Here is an 18919-nt window from a genome sequence, read left to right as displayed (position 1 = left end):
AATGAAGAAGTTCTAAATTTGAGCTGCCAGGACAAGAGTAAGCTTTCCCAATATTGTGGCTGTGAACCTGTCCTATGGTGAAAGTGAAACTTTGTCTACGTTAATTATTCTTAAACTTGAAGTGGATAAGATTAACCTGACGGGCTTGTTAACCATGAAAGGCTGGTTTCAACCACAGAGTTTCCAACTCTGCCTGGAAGGGTTAGCTCATTTACATCTCTAGGAGGTTTTCAGGTGATGGTAATGTTCATGTGGAATCATGCTTTGAAAACTACTGGTCTAGATATGGAATCTGACTGTTAGCTTTGGCCTTAGAAGACTGAGTTTGCAATAGATCAGCTCTGAACATGTTTGATTTATTGCAAGCAAGCAGGTTTTCCTCTCAGTGCCTTTCAGAAACCTACTGTATCTAAATTCTTGGCTGCCCAAGTTGAAGTATTTTAATTTTATGAAAATGCTGAGTGTACTACAGATGGGCAGCTTGTTTATGATGTTGGATACTTGGGATTAACAAAACATTAAGAAAGTTAATACATAAGAATCTTAATTAATTAATTAAATTAATTAAATAAAATTAATTGATTAACTTTACATCCCAACAGCTATTTCCCCTCCTTCCCAGACCTCCCATGGATATCAACCAGCCCTGGCATATCAAGCTGTAATAGGACTAGGTGCATCCTCTCCTACTGAGGCAGCCTAGTCGGAAGAAAGGATTCCAAAGGCAGGCAACAGACTCAGAGACAAACCCTGCTCCAGCTGTTAGAAGTGCCACTTGAAGACTAAGCTGTACAACTGTAACAATGTGCAGAGGGCCTAGGTCAACCTCATGGAGGCTCCATGGTTAGTGGTTCAGTCTTGGTGAGTTCCTATAGGTCCAGGTTAGTTGATTCTGTAGGTTTTCTTGTGGTCTCCTTGACGCCTTTGACTTCTATAGTACTTCTTCTCTCTTCTGAAGAATTCCCCAAGCTCTGCCTAATGTTTGGCTGTGAGTCTCTACATCTGTTTCCATCAGTTGCTAGGTGAAGCAGATGATGATTATGCTAGGATCCTGTGAAGGCTAAAATGCACAAATAATCTACTTCTGGAGAAACCACATTCCCTAACACAGACTTTACTGAAAGATGAACACTAAGTGCCAAGTAAACACTAAGCAGATGTAAATGAGAATGACATTTGAAATATTCTTTATAGCTTCCACTCACACCTTCCTCTTCCTTCTGGCATTCATTTAAAGGCCATTTACATTAACTCTTTTACTTTGTTGTCATGTCATATGTGTATTTAAGAAAGCTCAGAAAGCCATTAATAGTATTGAACAGTAGTATTAACCAAATGAAAAAAAATTTGTAATCTTCCTCAACGTTGTCTAGAGCAGCAGCTTTCTGGCCCTTCCTTGTCATGAGTTATTCTATTTTGTTAAGAGCAGCTGCTTTGTCCCCAGTTACTCAATGCTGGGTACAAATACTTAAGACAGACTAAACTGGCATCTTGTTCATAAATAATCATCATCCATCTAGCACCGGAAAGCATAGACTGATGAGTAAATTTTTCATGCTTATTAAAAATACTACCTTTAAGCTTAGTGGACACATCAAACCAATGAATGATGCAACCACAAATCTGAACATAGGACAACCACACCATGGCACATTAACTTGGCATTTGGTCTTGGGACACTCAGTGTATTTGTCATGGCCCCTGTATAGGAGATTGTCAGATGACATACTTCCTATTGTGCCTGATTGGCCTAGCCTGTCACTAACACCACCAACTTCAAAGTTGTCCAGATTCCTCGACCAGTGTCTTTGAGATGTGTTCTTAGCATAGTACCTACCCACCTGAAATGGCTCTGACTGGTGCCAACTCTGCATCTACATTTGCATTACCCATTAGTTCCTACAGACTCATTTTTAACTTTCTGTCACCTATATGTAATTGATTGAAATGTGATATATCATTCAATGGCCAGATATTATCAGAATGGAATGGAATATTGTCATAGTTATGGCTCCAAAGGAAGGATAAGTACTTGGTGAAGTGCAGCTTGTGACTCTTTTAACACTCAATATATTCTGAAATTGTAGAAAGGCATAAATATGTTCATTAATGACATAGCTTGCTAATAACACCCACTGTTTTCACTTTTCCTGGATGATTATTTGCACACTGAGGTAAGTTTTTTTTGTTTTTTTGTTTTCTTTTTGCTCAAGGTTGTGAGAGAAATATTCCTTTCACAGTAAGCTAATAAATTACAATTTCTACATTCATTTCTTATTGCCAAATATTGCAAATTACTATAAACTTTGCAGTGTATGACAACATGTCTTCCCCAAAGATTGTGGAGGTCAGAAATTAGAAATCTATCTTACTGAGCTCAAATCCAAGTTTTGGCAGGGCTTGTTCTTTCTCAAAGTTCTGAAGAATCTTTCCTTCCTTCCTTCCTTCCTTCCTTCCTTCCTTCCTTCCTTCCTTCCTTCCTTCCTCCCTCCCTCCCTCCCTCCCTCCCTCCCTCCCTCCCTCCCTTCCTCCCTAACTGCTAGTGATCGTATATATTCCTTGGTTTGTGGTTTCCTCTCCATCTTCAAAGTGCCCCACTCTAGCTTTTGTTTCCAACATCAGAGTGTCCTGTTCTCTGACTTCTCTTTTAGTCTTACAAAGACCATTTTGACTATAGGTACACCGATCCAGGTAACCCAAGGTCATTTCCTCACTGCATGATACTTAGCTTAACCACATATGCAAAGTCCTTCGTTCATTAAGTCAATTTAGCCATATAAAATGATACAGGCTCCAGGATTTAGGCTATAGGTAGGTGGTGTGTGTGTGTGTGTGTGTGTGTGTGTGTGTGTGTGTATACACATCTTTTTAAATAAACTAACTCATAAACAGTTTAGATAGCTTATTTAGAGAGAATGAATGAATATTGATATCTCTGTCAGCAAAATAAAATAACTCCTCAGTTTACAAGAACAGAAAATGATGGATATTCAACAACTTCTGATAGAAGGGGCTATGTACATATCTGTGAGTGGGACATTTGGGCATACACATGCTACATTCTCAGTAAGTATTCTTTGACTGCATCATGGTATTGGAGAAATTCAAATTGAATTATGGGCTGGAAATGGAAGAAAATTAGAATCTCAGCACTTTATGGAAAAAGCAGAATCAAAGCTAGTGTGGGCTCTACAGCAGGCTCTAGACCAACATGGCCTACATAGAAAGACTGTCTCAAAAAAGAAAAAAAAAAAGAATTTAAGATTAGGCTCAATCATGTCTTACCAAAAGAAAGCAATAAAAATAAATAAATAAATAAATAAATAGAAAGCAAACTTCTTAAAATGTTCTAAATATAAAATCCAGCTGCTGTGTTAGTAGAGCTGAAGATATCTAATGCCTCTGGGACCCCTGCAAATAACAATAGGCCTGAATGAAGCAGATGTGGTTTTCTTTCTAGAGTTGTTTATATGTAATATTAACTAACACAAATTTACTTAACAAAGGTTTCAACTAACAAAGCATTCTCAATTTTTTCTAAGGCATATGGGTGTTTAAAAACCTGTATTAAAATTTAATTAATGCCAGTATGTGCATGCACATATGTATGCCCAAGCACATGGCTGCCACGATGCTCAGAGAGGTCAGAGGACAGTTGTGGGGGTTGGTTCTTTCCTTCAACCATGTGAGGATCAAACTGAGGTGGTCATGTTTGGTAGCCAGCACATTTACCTAGTGAACCATCTCTTTAGCCTGCATATGGGTTTAATATGAAACCCATAAATAATAATACAAACTTAGAAAATAGTATTTTAAAATAGAGGCAAAATCTGTAATAAACTGCATGGCTTAAGCGTCCAGCTTAATGAAATTTCACATTTGTCCTCTGTATTAACTATATAATAATAAGAAAATATTCTTTGCTCATCAGTTTTATAAAACCATATAATTAGCTGTATTTGGCCTGCTGTTGTCAACTAAATTTGGTGATTACATCTTCTAATTAAGGAATTCTAATAGTGTTAAGGGTGGAGCTCAATCACAGAACATTTACATTGGATGTGGAAAGCCCTAGGATCAATCTCTAGAAAAAACAAACAAACAAACAAACAAACAAGAAAACCTCTCAAAACCCAACAAAAGAAGTAAACAATGCATTTGAGTTTAGTGACAAGACTATAATCCCAGCACTCACACTCATAAGGCAGAGTAGAGGGAATCTTGAATTCAAGTCAGCCTGACCTTTGAAGCAAGCCTCTGTCCCAATAATAAAAAAATGAAGAAACAAATAAACATTTCAACCAATCAAACCACCTAAACCAAGTGCCTTGTGGTGCTCACCATATGTTTTCTATGTGATAATAAATGGCACGAGACACTTAACCAGAAAAGCATGCCAGCTAATCTACATAATGCCAGAAAAATGAGCTGCATTAAAAAATTAGGGGTGATTACCACTGATAAAAATAGCTGAGTTCACCATGGGCACCTTAAAAGTTTTTTCTATACAATGAACATCACCATCACTGGCAATGAGGAGTGATTTCTTCCTGTAAAATTTTTGGCATACCATGGGATCCACAGCACCAACCAACAAACAAACAAACAAACAAACAAACAAAAAACAGCACTTCTGTTTTACAACAGAGCCTGAAAATGATGTTATTTAATCTGGGTAGACACAGGCTAAAAAGACTAGATGGGAAAATACCATAGAAAGAAAAAGGATTTACAATCAAGTGTAACAAGGCTGGCATTATGGTTCAGTGGACAAAAGGCTTGCTGCAGAAATATGCGCTGGATCCCCAGAACCTATTACAGTTAGGAGAAAAGCCACTACAAAGTTGTCTTCTGACCTCCACACATGAGCCATGGCACAACCAAACCCACATCAAACATAAATCCTACACGCCTACATTCATACAGTAATAGTAAAGAGAAAAGGTATAAAAGATGTAGATCATGAAGAGTGTTCTACAAATAAAATTTAAGAAACTACTGGAGTTGAAAATTTTCCTGAAGTTTTAAGATACCTTTTTATATAATTATATACACATACATGCACATGTACACGCACACATATAAAAGTGTATGAAATGACATCATATACATATGTATGCAAGTACATGAATAAACAGGGTAGTCTCATGTTATTACATGTTTAAAAAGCCCTTCATTACTACCTTGTGGAACTATCCACATACACAGCTGGTGCTATGATAATAGAGACAAAGTTGGATAATTTCTCTGTTATAAAAGTACAAGTAGAACATAAACTAAGTATCAGTAATATTTTGTATTTTAAGATTATTTTTGAGAATTTATATATGACTATTGTATTCATTTCACTTCCATTCCACCCTCTCAATTCATACCTCTTCTTTAATTAATACTGCATTACACACACGCATTACAGTCTGCTGAGTTTCTTTAGTGTTGCTCGTGTGTGTATGTGCTTAGGGCTGGTCACTTAGGATTGCATAACCACTAGGGTGATGGAGAAGACTGATTCTCCCTCTTAGCAGTCACTAATTACATGACAGCTCTTCAAATGAGACCTTGTAAAACTTCCCCTGTGCATCAGTCCGTGCTGTCACCACCTTAACTTTGGGTACTTAGGAACTGATTATTTCCAATGCACTCATGAGTTTTTATCCACAGGAATAGTAAATACTACCAACAGGTCTTACTGCTATGTTTTTTATGGTAAATAATTTTCCTATCTTGCCAAGTGTTTACATTCTAATTTTCCTCCTTGTCAGCTTACAAAAAGATGAATATCAAGTCTGAACTTCAAAAATTTTATCTCCTTTTTAAAACTAAGTCGTACTGTGCATATGTGTGTGGAGGAGTGCAAGTCACCTTATCTCCCAGACTATTTTGGAGCTAATGTGGAATAAAGCACAGAATGGCATGTGGCATTTTAACACTATACATGGGCCAGTTGTCAAACTGACAGAAAATGTGTAATGCAACAGCTGCACTATGTGGTTTGCCAACATCTCATCCTAAATAAATGTTCATTCTCCTCAGTGCAATTAACTCTCCTACACTGGCAGATTTTGCTAGAAGATCATCAAGGTAGATTACCTCCCAGCATTATGAACTAAATACTTACAGGTGTTATATCATCAGTTATAACTTACAAACTTTTGCATTCAGCAAGACACTCAGGCAAATGAATCATCTAATTTATGAATAATTTATAAGAAATTCACAGCATGCTCCTGGCGTCATCCATGGCCTCTTCCAGGTCATATGACACCAATTAGAGCTGAATTTTAAATTATTCAATAACCTGAACTCTCTTGTCATTTAACATATAGATATCAATGCAGTAAACAAGTTAAGTCTAATGGACCCTGGAGGTTTAAGCTCCTTCCCAGCTCAGCAGCTGAGGCCGTAGGCTATCAACGGAAGAGAAAATGACAGAACACAGACGCCATGCACATCTGCAAGGCTCTAATAACGTATTCTAGTTCCCAGAGGGACTGCAGCACACTTTAGGAATATTGAATCTAAAATACATTAAAGTCACTAATTATGAGGTTTTAAAGAATGGGCACAGAGAAGACACATAATGACATGTAAATGGCAGGACAATGGATTATATTCTAGGTCCTAGGAATGCCACCACAGGCCTGCCAATAATGTTTGCAGTGACTACCAGACCAGTAAAACGCTAAACCTTCTTTAATCATTACTTTACTTCCTGAAAGTCAGAATTTGTTGAGTTGCTATAAAATAATTAGCCTGTCATAGCTGACAGTACATTCAAGCTGAAGTCAAAATATACTGGTCAGAGCTCCACTATGGTCACTTCAGAGTTCTGTTGCTTTAGGCAAATAACTGTGGCTCTGTTAAGTGGCTTAGTCGTTGATAAAGAAGAGACTTGGGCTTGATAATGTTTGTGATGTATGCTATCTTGAAGACTGGTGTTCTGTAACCCAAAGAAGGGAGACGAAGTGGGCTGGATGAGAAATCAGCAGTGAGCAATTCTCAGTTACTGCTCTCTGAGGCTTACACAGTAAGGAAGGCAAGTCTCCTCATTTTATATATCTGCCCCAAACAGATGACTAAATAAAACAAATGTATACTTGTGATAACAATTCTAAGAATTATGATATAATTTTTAAAAGGGACAATTATTTTATCAAAGCAACTATAGTAGTAACTCAGCACATTCACAGCCACAACTGCAGAAAAAGGCAGCTTTAAATAGTTATTTTCTAAGAAATAAGCAAATTGCCGGGCGGTGGTGGTGCATGCCTTTAATCCCAGCACTTGGGAGGCAGAGGCAGGCGGATTTCTGAGTTCGAGGCCAGCCTGGTCTACAGAGTGAGTTCCAGGACAGCCAGGGCTACACAGAGAAACCCTGTCTCGAAAAACAAAACAAAACAAAACAAAACAAAAAACAAAAAAAAGAAAAGAAATAAATAAATGGCTAGTTTTAATGACTTACTGAAGACAGGAAAAGTGTGTGTGTGTGTGTGTGTGTGTGTGTGTGTGTGTGTGTAAATGCAGAGAAAGGAAATTTATAGCCACATTGGAAAAAGGAACAAATAAAAGTGTTCCAGTGACTCATACCTCATCCTTCCGTCTTCAGGGTCTTAAGATGAGCTGCAGGTTTAAGTACGAGGCAAGAAGTATTTATCACTAAGTAGTCACAGTGAAATCCTGCCCATCACTGCCCATCATGTTCGAATTCAGTATGTCTTACACAGGGATCTGACAAGTTGTCAAAATTGTGACAATTATTTTCCTAAGAGGCAGGTTCCTGCTCTGGTAGGATGGCCATTTTTTTCTGTATTAATCCTACTAAACCAGTAACATGGGAGGGCTTTCCATTGTAGGATCTGCTCAGCCACAAGGGCTCAGGTGGCTCAGGCAGGCAGAATGTGAGGGTTTTTACCTTGCTTACCCAACGCTGTCGCCAGGTGAGTGTCGCCAGGCAGGTGTCAGGCTATGGGGAAGCCACAGGATACTGCTCCCAGGGTCAGGGAGGGCAGTCTGAGGTCCCAGGGACAGCCGTAGCTGTCTGGTTCTTAGGCTCTTGGACACCCAGGTGTCGCTGGGTGCTGTGGAATAGCTGAAAAAGGAGTGGGGCCTCATGGGCTGGATCTGGCCCAGGGCCAAAGAGGAAAAGGGGAGCACCAGCTGGATCCTGCTGGGAGGAGTCCTTGGTTTGTTCTGTGGGGTGGCTGGCTTGGTTGGTGGTCGTGGCTGGAGCACAGAGAGGCCTTGTATGGGAGAGTAGACAGAGGCTCTACAGGTGAAGCCCTTCTCTATGGCTCCATACAGCAGATACCGATGAAAAGAGACAGTCCATGGTTTTAAGGCATTTATTGTCATGGAGGAAAGCGGATGAGTAAAACCATACCCCACTTCCCAGGGCAGGCCTGAGGTTAAATACCTTTTGCAGGGATGAGTGTTTGGGAAGGGAAGTTTATTAGCTAAGCATCCAGACCTTTAGCCACCTCATTAAAATGGAGATCTGTGACCACAGGTCATGTTCTTTACCTGTGGAGGGACTTAAGAGTGTTGCACTTACGTGACTAATGGCCACAAATTTATGGAGGCTGCTGCCTTGTGTCAGGAGCCTAGTGTCTGGGAACCAGGCAAAATGCCTGCTGTCCCTTTAGGTTCACCAGGGTTTCTAGCCTTAGCTCAACCAGGAAACAGGCTGCCTTTTCCTACAATCCATCTTCTGATTTCTTCACTTTCTTTCTTGGACATATTAAAGGTTTTATTATACAAGTTATTTACTTGCTTGGTTAGAGATAGCTCAAGATATTTTTACTTTTCTGAGGGAACTATGAAAGGCACTATTTCCCTGATTTCTTTCTCAGTCTGTCATTTGTAGATAAGGAAGCTATGAATTTTTTGTGTGTGAATTTTATATCCTGCTACATTACTGAAGAAACAAAAATAATAAAATAAGAACATCCTGACTTCTTCCTTTTCTATTTCTATCCACTTGGTGTCCTTCAGATGGCTTCAAATACTATATTGAATAAGTATGTAGAGGACATCCTTGTATTGTTCCTGATTTTAGTGGAAATGTTTTGAGTTCCCCTCTGTCCAGGTTGATGTTTCCTGTGGGTTTGCTGGAAATCACTTTTATTATGTTGAGGTATTTTCCTTGTATCCCTAGTCTCTCCAGGACTTTTATCATGAAAGGACACTGGATCTTGTCAAAGGCCTTTTCTTCATCTGATAAGCTGATGATGGTATGGTTTTTGTCTTTCAGCCTGTTTATGTGGTGGTCTCTATTTATTGATTTGTTGTATTTTCAACTAGCCCTGTATAATTTTATAGTGAAAATCAGGCACAGGGAAAGATACCTTGACAAAAGTGGTGAGAAAAATGTTTAGAGGGCTACCCATTTAAAGACGCAGCACACACAGGCTCCTAAGAGGGTTATATGGAGTTTTCTTGTGCTTCTCTTTTAGTGTGGGGTATGTAGAAGATGCCTAACTCCTAGGTAGCACTTCTAGGGTGATTTACTTACCTGTCATTCTCTATTAACCATCAGGCTCCAGAATAGACCTAAGAATTGGATGTGGATAGATGTTTTTCACTTTTTAAGGGGGCAAGCAAAATGGAATTTCTGTTTAATGACAGAACTTTTAAATGTCTTACAGTTCCCACCTCCACCAAGTCATGCACTTTCTAGTAGTATTCAGTTAATACTATCTGAATGTGACCAATTGCTCCTAAAAGGGACATCAGAAGTCACACTGTTATATATGTCACTGGCTAAGAGAAAACGATTTGCATTAAACTTTTAGATTTAAAAAAAATATAAAGAAACTAAGGACAGAAACTGTTCTGAAATAACAAAGAATATTTAAAAACAAAGGAGTATTTAAGAAGTTCCTTTAAATATAACTAATAGCAATAGAGCTGGAAACCTAGAGTGTTATTAGATTAAGAACTGTGAAAGTAAATCACATTCCTTTAACTTAAGACCAGAGTCCTTCCCGAGTCTCTGTGTCAGCAGCTACAAACCATGGACAGGACAGGGGAGAGCTAGGGAGAAGCCAATTCTAAAAGCAGAGAAAAATATAAGACCGAAGACTGAAGGTGGCTGCCCTTGGAGGATTAGCCCTGCCTTAAGACCAAAAGGATTGTTCAGAACTAAGCACTTGGCACTATGGCAACCTTTATTCTTAAAAATTTTAGACACTGTTACTTAGTTTAGGTTACTGTGGAAAAAAAAATGAGTAATTTAGTTTAGAAATAAAAAACCGAGAGATTCAATTTCCTATTGCCTAATGCCCCAACTCCCTTTTCTGTTCTGTTGACTCCTTGGTTTGGTGCCATTTCCCTTCATGTGGTTTTACCATTCATCCCTAAGCTCCAATGACTGTGACTTCATAGCACCCCCAAACATGTTACTAATATCTTTATTGTTGAGCTTACTTCATCCTGTTCCTGTGCAGTTAACTGCTAACTGTCTTCACACTTCTACATTTTCTTGTGATGTTGCCATATTGATTTACACTGTTTAAAATGGAAACTCAGCCCAAGCTGGGCTCTGAGGCTGTGGATGACTCCAGACTCATGCCTGAAGGTCTCCTTGATTGTAAACTACAGATGTGTGATGTTTTTAACAAAGATTCTGAGACTGGAATCATGCTTCCATAGTAAATGCTTTTACCCATTTAGTCAACTCACCAGCCCCCAGATGACTTTTTAGCTTAGATATGAAATAGTGAATTTTAAGAAAATTTGGAGTAAAGTTTCAATTGAAAACAGAGATCATTATATTATTTTTGTAATGTTTCATAAAAAGAGTTTAAAACAAGAAATTAAATAAAAAACTACAAAAGATATGCTCTTTCAGACTAAAGTTGGGATAGGCAAACAGGAAGACTACAAGATACAAAATCTAAATGAGAGGTGACATTGTTGTAGGATTCATACTTTGATTAAAAATTTACTCTAATGCCATAAACAAGGACACTACACTTTAAGACACAACATGTTCAAAAGAAAGGAAGGTTGGAACAAGCAGAGATTAAAAAATATAGAGCAAATTATATTTCCTACAAATAATTTTTAGTTAATGTCTTCAAATATGAAAGAACTTATTACCAAACAAATATGATCTTATAACTATTAAAAATACTCATGACCCATACTTCCCACTTCCTCCTGCTGGGTCTAGTCTGAGGAGTACCCCATAATACCAATTGCTTATTTTTCTGCAAACTTCTAGATCTAGTACCCTGCTGGCCTGCACCACCTCTTCCTGCACCAAAGCCAACCTCTAGGCTTATCAGGACCTACCACACCTGCATTCACTCACTGGACCCCGCACACAGCATCCACCATCTTACTCCACACCCAGATTTCCCCATAACCATTCAGAGTCTAGTCTGACATGACCCCATCCATTCCTTTCTGTGACATACCAGGTTTAATCTGAATCCCAAAGTGAGTGCACCAGCCTAGTCTGGCCTTCCTGCTGTTACTGAAATGGAGCTCCCAGGCTTGGGTCAGGATTCCCTCTACTTACTCTCTAAGTCACAGAACAATGCAACATCATATGCAACCTTTCCATTCAGACCTATCTACCCTCACACTTAAGGCTTGAAACAGGGAAAGCAAATCCTGCTTCTAACTCAGCCCCCTCTGTCCATGTGATTTCATCCCGTTGAAGCCATTTCCAACCTGTGGATGCAAAATGCCCTATATCTTCTCTTCCTCCCTACCCTACACTGTCCATGAGGAAGTCTACATGCTCTTTGCCTCTAACCCTCACACTCACTGGGAAATTCATTACCATTCCCTTATTGCTATTAAAGCTTACTTTGGGATTCTAGTGTCTAAGGAAGACCAACTGAGACGTTCAGCCTTGTGGCTAAGAAACTACCAGATTCTTGGAGTTTCCACTTGGAGACAGCCAGTGTTGGATTAGTCAGATCACAGACTGTAAGTGACTCTAATAAACCCCATATTTGTATATTTTTTATTCTACAAAAAAATTTATAACCAACAAACTAAACTTAAGCATTATTTTGGCTGAAGACAAGAATGAGCATAGGAAAGAGACTGAAAAGAAACACAAAACCATAATTATTAAAACACAAAATAAGGAGGGACACTTCATTCTCATCAAGGAAACAGTTAACTAAGACAACTGCTATCCTAAACATATGTGCACCAAACTCAGGTGTGACAAATTTCATAAAAAAAATCTACTACTGGAATTAAAGACACAAATGAACAACAATCTATTAATTGTAGGTGAGCTAAACATCCCACTTCCTTCAATAGACAGATAATCTGGACAAAATATAATCAGAAAAACATCAGAATTCATTGACATCATACATCAAGTGGACTGAACAGAATCTACAGAATTTTCTATTTAAACACTACAGAGTACACATTTTACTCATCAGCATACGGAAACCTTTCTAAAACAGACCACATCTTGGGACACAAAACAAATCTTTACAAATTCAAAAATATTAAAGCACTCCTTGTAGCTCCTCTAACCATAATTCAGTAAAACTTGAAATTGACAGCAAAAACAAACAAACAAACAAACAAACAAATAAAAATACAAAAAAAATCTAGTAAATATAAAAACTTGTGGAAGTTAAGCAATTCATTACTAAATGCTGAAGGGGTTAAAGACAAAATTTAAAAATTCCTGGAACTAAATGAAAATGAAAACACAACACACAAAACCTTTGGGACACACTAAAAGCAGGCCTACTAGGGAAATTTATAGCTTTAAGTGCCTACATTGAAAACTCAGTAAGAACACAACAAATAACTTATTGATATAATTCCAAAATTTAAAAAAATAAAAGGACAAACCAAATCTAAACCTACTTAATAGCAAGAATTAATAAAAATTCAGAGCAGAAATCAACAAAATAAAAACAAAGAAAACAATACAAAGAATCAATAAATCTAAGTGCTGTTTTTTTTTAGAAGATAAGCAAAATTTACCAAACTCTTGACCTAACTAAACAAAAGAAAGAAAGACAGGATCCAGTTTTGATTTTAATAAAAATCAGAAATGAACAGGAAAACATTATACCATATACCAAAGAAATTCAGACCATTATAAAAGGAATTTTTAAATAATTTGTACTCCAGTAAGTTAGATGATCTAAAACAAACAGATGACTTTCTAGATGTAGCCAAAACCACAAAATTAAACCAAGAAGAAATCAGAAACTTAAGCAGACCCACAACAAATGAGATTAAAATAGTAATAAAAGGCCTTCCAGCTAAAATAGGAGTTCAGGTGCCAGATGGCACAGCACAGTTCTACCAACATTCAAAGATCTACAGCCAATATAAAAAGAAAAGGAAAGAAACATAAGGAGCACTACCAAATTCCTTCTCTGAACCAAGTATCACTCTAATACACCAATCAGAAGAAGACACAACAACAAAAAATCCTATCAGCCCAACGTCCCTGATGAACAGACAAATACGGAATAACATAAATGGAATGTAAACATACATTGAAAAGGTTGCTCACCATTACCAAGTTGGCTTTATCCCCGAAACATAGGAATGGTTCAACATATGCAAGTCAATAAACGTAACAAACTGCATAAATAGACTTAAAGACAAAAAAAAAAAAAGACAAAAACCTTTGGCAAAAATCTAACATGCCTTCATGACAAAAGTAATATAGAATGTAGGACTAGAACAAACAAACCTCAATATAATAAAGATTATATTCCAGAGACCCACAACCAACATCATCCAAAATGGAAAAAAGTTAGAAATAATCCCACTGAAGTCAGGAAGGAGACACAGACCCAAACAGGAGCACACATAAGTTCAGTCACTACATATTTGAATAAGATTCCAAAAACATATATTAAAGGAAAGAAAGCATTTTCAACAAGATGTGCTGGGAAAACTGGATGTCCATATGTAGAAGATGGAATTAAGACCCATATCTATCACCTTACACAAAAACTAACTCCCAATGCTTTGATCATAAACATGAAACATCAAATACTGGAATTTCTTTAAAAAAAAAACAAACAAAAATAGGCAGTACTGTACATGATACAGCTATAGGAAAATCTAAATCATAAATAAGCCTCCCTCCATTTGCCCAAGAATTAAGCCCAACAATTGACAAGTGGAACTTCAAAACAGAAAAAAAGCTTTATACAGCTAAAGAAACAAGTAACCTGGTGAAATCGAAGCCCACAGAAAGGGAGGGAATCTCTGCCACCTATACATCAAAGGTTTAATAACTAGAACATAAAAGGAACTAAAAAATCACAGAACCAAATAAACAAATGATCCATTCAAAAATGAGGCTGGTACCTGAATAAGTACCCGAATAAGAGTTCTCCAAGGAAGAAAACAATGGCTAAGAAATATCTCAAAAATGTTTGTCTTCCCTAGTTGTTAAGGAAGTGCAAAGCTAAACAACTCTAAGACTTCATCTTCCTCCAGTTAGACGGGCAAAGAGCAAGAGAACAACCAACAACAAATGCTAGAGGAGATGCAGAGAAAAAAGAATCCTCTTTCACTAATGGTGGGATTCTAAACTGGTCCAGCCAGTATGGAAATCAGTGTAGAAAATTCTTAAAAGCTAAGAACAAATCTATACTATCACACAGCCATACCATTACACACAGCCAAAGAAATCAACATCATACGCCTCAGGGTATGAACTCTGCCATCTTCATTGCTGCTGTAGTCACGTAGTTTGGAAATGGAAAGAATGTAAATGCCTTCCAACTAAGGACTAGATAATGAAAATTTGAAATATACACTACGGAACACTATTCAACTGTAAAGAAAAATAAAATAATGAATTTTGTAGGTAAGCGGATGAAACTAGATGGAGGTCATCCAGACCCAGATAGACAAACATCATTATGTCCTTGCTTACTGGAGGTTCTAGCTCCAAGTCTTCAGATGTGAGTACATAACCTGTAGTAATTACAGAAACCAAGAAAGTAATATGGGGTGGTTGTCAGGATAGGGGTGGGTGGGGAACAATAGAGAGGGGGAATAGCAAGGGGCATGGAATCTGACCAGAAAAATGGAAAAGGGAGGCACTTTAGGGAAGAGGAGAGAGGTTAATGGAGAGGAAGGTAAGGGAAGTGGTAGGATACAAATGATCTGACAGGGAAAATGAGGAAAGAAGGGCTTAGAGAAGGGGCATGGAGGTAAGTAGAGGAGAATAAGGGAAGTGGGTAAAATAATACATTGAATAAATGTCTAAAAAGTCCACAAAGAATCATTAAAAATTTACCTAAAAAATTATAATGCACACATAATACAGTACATATATGTGTATAAACATGCATATATAGTTTTAATGAACCTTTCTCATTTAGGTTGATAATATTCCCTCCAAGAGGTAAAGTCCACCAAACAAAAACCCTATCATCAGATATGAGCTCTCTTGTTTTAGTCACTGTTCAATTGCTGTGAAGATATAACATGATTAAAGCAATTATTATGAGAAACCATTAAACTGGGGCTTGCTTACAAGTTTAAGAGGTTAGTACATTATCATCATGACAGCGGACGAGGTGGCATGCAGACAGACACTGAAGCAGTAGCTGAGAACAATATCCTAACCCATAGGCAGAAAGACTCTGGGATTGGCATGGGCTTGTAAAACTGCAAAGCCCACTCCCAGTGACACACTTCCTCTAATAAGGTCATACAATCTTTCTAATCCTTTCAAATAGAGCATTTCCTGGTGACTAAACATTCAAATATATGAACATATACTATGATGGCCATTCTTAATCAAACAATACTGGTCCCCATAGCCATCTCGTAATTTGAAATGTAGTTAGTTCTACTTCAAAAGTCCCCATGGTCTTATCACAGTCTCAATACTCCATAGTTCAAAAATTGGATAAAATAAAAATCAAAACCACATCATATACTTCCAACAAATGGCATGGAATATATATTACTTTTTCAAAAGGAATAAAATGGAGCATAATGAAATACTGGATCAAAGCAAAACTGAAAACTAGAACAAACTTCAATCTCTGCATCTCTCTGATTTCGAAGCACTCTTCAGACAGGCAAATATTTTGTTGACTGCAGCATACTTCTCTCTTGGGCTGGTTCATACTCAGTCTGAAGCTCTCCTTGGCAGGTATCCCACAAATTTCCAACATCTTAGGGTCTCCAAAAACATACAGATTTCACCTTTATAGCTTCAAGCAATGCTTTTTCTGGGCCTATATGCAAGGGCAACCCTGACACACATGATCACAGTGGCTTTCCTTATCTGAGAAGTGACATTCCTCAAGACCTTTCTTGCAACCTTTGCCTTAAAGCTAGAACCATGTAGCTAAAACTGCCAAGTTCTGCTGCTTGCTGGGGCTGGAACTTGGCTCCTTGCTTCAATTACACTTGTATCAGTGTTCTGTTGTTGATGGTTTCCTTCACTGTTGAAGCTATTCTTTATTACTTTTCTTTAAACTTATTATCTCCTCGAGCACTGGACTTACCTCCATTATATTTTCTAGTGTCCTCTTTCTCCTCACACTATATATTTTGTATTTCTTTGCCCAGCTTGTTTCTTTTCATTATAGATCTGCATAAAAGTTATTAGTAATAACCACATAATACAGTTAATATTGGCTGTCTTGAAATCTCCTCAGCCAAAGCCATTAAAACAAAGCTCTTCAATTTATCCTTAGGCATATTTTTTTAGGACAAGGGGAAAAAGCAATACCCATCTCTCTTTGGCAAAAATATCACAAGAATGGACTCTAGGCCACTTTGTACAATAGTTCGAATCACTCTTAGACCTGTCTTCCATATTACTACTAGAATGACCCATTAAGTCCCACTCAACTGGACTTGGTGCCAAGAATGAGGACTTCGGTTGGATCCAGGGAACCACATGATAGATGGAGACAACTGACTCACCGAAGTTGTCCTTTTGTGCACTGTGTAAAGGTTGCCTTTGTATTATTCAAATGTATTATTCAAATTCAAATTTCTGTACTGGTTGAATACAGGCTGGATCATCACCTGTCTTAGTGTCACCTTCTGATTGGTTTAATAAAGAGCTGATGGAAAATAGCTGAGGCAGAAGAGAAAAGGCATGATTTCCAGGCAGAGATTGGAAGGAACTATGAAAAGAACTGAGAGGTGCAGAATTTGCCAGCCAGAGATGGAAGAAGTCAGACATGCCAGACTGATTGAGAGGTAATGGGCCACATGGAAAATGTGGACTAGAATAAACAAGTTAATTAAGTTACTACAAGCTAGCTGGGAAATAGTTTAATCTATAGTGCTAATGCTTTCATGAATATTAATAAGTCTCTGTGTAATTATTCTGGAATTGGCAGGTCAAGACAGTCATACATTCATACAGCATAGCACACATACATGTGAGAACACACACACACACATACACACACACACATACACACACACTATTTAGCATTTTTCTTCTCTTGTCCATTCCTACTTATTTTCAATTTAACAATGTTTTGAAATCCTTATTGTTTCCCTCTATATCTTGCTCTGGGTGCTGTTCTAGCACTAAATGCAAGAATTACTGGCACTGTGGTCATCTGGAAAGAAAAAAATAAGATATTAAAAAGAAGACAAGTAGGAATGAGTAAAAAAAAAAAAGTAAAATGCTAAATTTTGTGAATCTGTCTAATGACAGAAACAACAAAAGGACAAAATTTTACAGGTCATTTCTCTCCTGGAAGGCAGGATAGGGCTCTAGTGGCAATTGTAGATATCATGCCAGGCATGAGCCCAGTATTTATGGCTTTTACATTTGACTAGGCAGAAAAGAAATGTTTTGTGATTAGGTATGTCAAGTGTTATATGCGTAGACTAAGAGTAGGAAGATTAGATTGGCCTAAATTGAGGCAGGAAAAAAGTACAAATTTTCATAGTAGACATCTAAACTAAACTATGGAAAATAAACTGGAGTTAATTAAAAATAAACATATATGATTTCATGTAGGAAATTTCATGTAAAGTATACATTTTAAGAATAAGGATTGTGGAAATTTGTATGTATGAACTGCTTTAAAGAGTTCAGAGTGCTGTTCACCATGGGCAGTGAGAATAGATGAGGCCAAAATCTTAGATATAGGCTGGGGGTAAAGTATTAATGTAATGTGAAGGTCAGTTCTGTGATATTGATGCCAGATAATACTGGAACCAAAAGGGCTATTTTTGGAGATTCTAAAGATGCAATGAATTGACTTTGACTACAATGACATTTACAAAGAAACAGAAAAATAAGTCTTACTCCTCTACCTCATATATGTTTAGAGGATATAAACCAGGTTTCTACACACAACAGACACGTACTTTACAACAGAACTGCAACCCCAACTAACTGATGTCACTGAAAGAAAGAACTTAATTTAAGATGTGAAAAAAGTAGTATATAATATTACAATATAAATTGTTTTACTGGTATCTTACATAGTAGGATTTTGGTTTGTTATGAGTAAAGAGACCATATACAAATTGCTACAATAGTTGCGTGTATATGTGTGTGTACATGGTCATGTGTGTGTGTTGTCATCTATAAGCATGACCTAAAAACAAAACTGAACTCTTGTAAGTTTAGACTAGAGTACTAGATACCAGAAGCTAGAATAAATGAAGAGCAGGGGAGATGGAGATGGGTAAATGGATGGATACTAAGTTACAATCCAATAGTTAATAGTTGGAGAGATAAGCCATGGTGTTTTATTTCATAGCACTGTAACAAGAATGTACTGCTCCATATTTTAAAAACAGCCAGAAGAAAGGACTCTGAATGTTCTTAGAAGAAAGGAATTATGAAGTGAAAGATGGGGTTCGATTTGATAGTTACATAAAACTACATAGGAAGTGAAACATTATATGACACCCATAATATGCAAAATCATTGAATCAATTTAAAAATGGTATGTAT

General features: G+C 37.4%; 1 protein-coding gene across 1 annotated transcript in view; it reads right to left on the bottom strand.

Annotated features, from left to right (window-relative positions):
- LOC114627174 (protein hinderin-like) overlaps window positions 1-18919 on the bottom strand; it is a 185162-nt gene that overhangs the window by 134609 nt on the left and 31634 nt on the right. The window lies entirely within an intron of this gene.

This window comes from Grammomys surdaster, unplaced genomic scaffold (genome assembly GCF_004785775.1).
Source record: "Grammomys surdaster isolate TR1022 unplaced genomic scaffold, NIH_TR_1.0 243, whole genome shotgun sequence".
Lineage (NCBI taxonomy): Eukaryota > Metazoa > Chordata > Mammalia > Rodentia > Muridae > Grammomys > Grammomys surdaster.
The sequence above is the reverse complement of the archived record's forward strand: the minus strand, read 5'-3'. Positions and strand labels throughout refer to the sequence as shown.